This window comes from Otolemur garnettii, unplaced genomic scaffold (genome assembly GCF_000181295.1).
Source record: "Otolemur garnettii isolate 467f Iridium unplaced genomic scaffold, OtoGar3 scaffold00113, whole genome shotgun sequence".
In the NCBI taxonomy this organism is placed as follows: domain Eukaryota; kingdom Metazoa; phylum Chordata; class Mammalia; order Primates; family Galagidae; genus Otolemur; species Otolemur garnettii.
This window is the reverse complement of record NW_003852508.1, coordinates 3,911,963-3,914,998: the sequence shown is the minus strand read 5'-3', so window position 1 is coordinate 3,914,998 and position 3,036 is coordinate 3,911,963. Positions and strand designations below refer to the sequence as shown.

Below are 3,036 nucleotides of genomic sequence, written 5' to 3'. Positions count from 1 at the left end.
AAACATACAAAAAATAATAGAATGTTGCCAATGTGTTTAAGCACAGAAGGTTCTGTGCAGTGGCTCTGATGCAGTGGCTGTTGCTTGCCACTAATGAAATGCCAATAATGAAGAGTTCTATGGTTTGCCACTAATGAAATGCCAATAATGAAGAGTTCTATGGTTTGTTCTAAAATAAAATAGTTAAAAAACTACCGCATTTAACTAAAAAAAAAAAAAAATCCAAACACTTCTCATGCTAGCTGATCCCTCTTTGTCCACAGCTAAGAATGGCAGCAGAATGCTATGTCACTATCCACGAAAATAAGACAACCTGAAGCTAAATGGATGCCCACTGCAGTGTCCACAGGTCCAGCTCACAGTGCACGCCCTGAGCTACGGCCTCTCTGAAGGGCATCTATTCCCACAGCCTGAATGCCAAGCAAGGAGCCACAAGAGTTGGTCTCAGTTGTTTTGTCCTTTTTACAAACTATAGATACGTACAGTTGATAACTCAGGATTTCTAGCCTGCAACCAGTTATATACTATAACCGTATAGTTAACACCACCTTACCAATTAAAAAAAAATGCCAGAAACATCTTTAAATGTCTTGTCACACCAACAGCAAAGTGCACAGAGTGAGGAGAACATGGGAATGCCTTTTAATTTTAAAAATGTTTGGAATATGTACAACTTTGGTACAGTTTCAGGGGGCTCCAGACACCCATGGCCACTTCATGTAAACCACTGACAATTTCTAGAGCACTTTGAGAATACAATATGATCATGATCAAATTTTGTGATTAAACCTAGTGAGGGCAATAGACATTTCTCGAATAAGAGATGTGTCGTTTACGGCGCTCCCCTACTCTAAGGTCTTCACAAGGAGACAGATAAACAGTTTTTTTATTCATCTTCCTCCTCCTCATCTTCTTCATCTTCCTCTTCCACCTTTTTCCTGGCAACTTTAGCGGGACCCTTTGTGCTATCAAACTTTCCTTTAATCTTAGTCAGTGACGTCCTTCTCATCCTTCTCCTTCAGCTTGGTGGCCTTAGTGATGTAAGGCTGCTTTTCGCTGTCATTTAAGTTATTCCGCATCTCACCCAGCTTTTTTGGCCACATCTCTAATAGAGATACCAGGATTTGTAGACTTGATCTTGGGGCAGAATTCTGAACAGAAGAGGAAAAATCCAGATGGTGGCCTCTTGGGGGCATTCGGGTCCTTCTTCTTCTTTCCTCCTTTAGCTGGCCCATAATCCTTCACTTCCCGATCATAGTGGATTTTATCAGCCTTTGCCATTTCATCAAACTTAGACTTCTCTTTCCCAGACATTGCCTTCCACCTTTCAGAGCACTTCTTGGAAAATTCTGCAAAATTGACAGGGACCTCTGGGTCTTTCTTCTGTTCTTCTCTGCATATCTGCACAAAGAAGGCATAGGCAGACATCTTGCTCTTTGGTTTCTTGAGGTCACCTTTAGCCATCTTGACTGTACTGTTCCAAGAATAAGTTCTTTCTTTAAGGAGATATATTATTTATCTAGAAAGTAAAGATAAAAATTCAGATGCAACATTAAGGGGAAAACTAAACTTTACAGCACAAAGAATAAGAATAAAGAATCCATCAACACTATATTGGGAGAATTGAAAACAATTTTGTATTATATGTGTGTGAAGGATTCTGTTTATAGATATTATGTTCACCATAGAAAAAGGGAAAATATAGAAAAACATTAAGGAAATAATCATCTCTAATTTTTTAATGGTAGGACTCGTCCTGCTATAGGCAGAAACAAAAGTTCAAATTTTCAAATTGTTTCAGCATAAAAGGAATTCCCTGGCTCCTGAACTGAAAAGAGCAGGGTTTGACTAGCCTGGGGTTCTACTTGGTCTGAGATCAAATGGTGTCAACTGGACCGGATTTCTACCTGACCACCTCTGGCTTTGCCATCCACAAGGCTGGCTCCATCCTAGTCATATTTTCCCCTCAAGGTTATTGGGTTCAGGACACATTACCCCCCAATATGGTAACTTGGCCTTAAAGAAAATAGCAGAATTAGGAAGTTTTCTCCTGCCTGCCCCTCACCCTTCTCCCCTGAAGCAGGTCATAAGGCCCTCACTCCTGAGCTGCCTTCCTTATACTTGGAGGAAAGGAACATCCTGGACCATTTTCTCTGAAGTCACAGGAAAGGATCTCAGCAGACAGAACTTGCTAAGCTTCCCCAGTTTATTGCCATCAGATCACGCCCCCTTTTTCTGCTCATCCTTCTCCATGACCCTACACTTCTTCATCAAACCTGAGTTTCAAAATATGTTTCTCTTATTCTTTAGGTCTTCATTTCTGAAGGCTCTCATGTCACATAAAGCTTATATTAAATAAATAAATTTGTATGCTTTTCTCTTGTTAGTCTGTCCTTTTTATAGGTGCCTCAGTCATGACTGCACTGCAGTTACCCCAGGGCTATCTTACCTCCAGTTCCAAATTTCCCAGGAAAAGAAAGAGTCTGCATTCCTGATGGCTGAAACCAAGGCTTCAGAATTGAGATACATTGGTTCTGAATGGGCCTATCCCTGAATCCTGCCAAATGACGTGGGGAGTCAGGGATGGAAACTGCCTCCCATACCACAAGGATGCAGGCAGTGGAAAACTTGTTACCATAAAGAGAACAGGGGCTGATGCTTGAAGGAGAGAGAACAGGGATGGAAGAAAAACCATAAATGTCTCCTGCTATCCTACCAGTGCCAAAGAATAACAACCATGAATATTTTTTATATGTGAGTGTGTGAGAAATTAATGCATTTGTGTACCCTCCACAATCTACAACTATAATGTCAGTTAAAAAATTTAAATAGAAATTAGACTATTCAAAAACTGATATATAGGTTCCCCAGCATAGCACTTGCCTGCACCATGGAGATGCTTGTGCCAATCCTGAGCAATCATCGTTGGTGAAGTAGAGACAAGAAGAAGTTATCAGAATTTTGGATGCTTACAAAATAAAGTATGCATTAATAAATATTTCTGTCAGTTTGAAAGTACTTCAAGAAGGAGGATGA

General features: G+C 40.3%; 1 pseudogene; it reads right to left on the bottom strand.

The window, feature by feature from the left end:
- Window positions 1–886: 886 nt before the first annotated feature.
- Window positions 887–1,464, bottom strand: LOC100948547 (annotated as a pseudogene).
- Window positions 1,465–3,036: the final 1,572 nt, after the last annotated feature.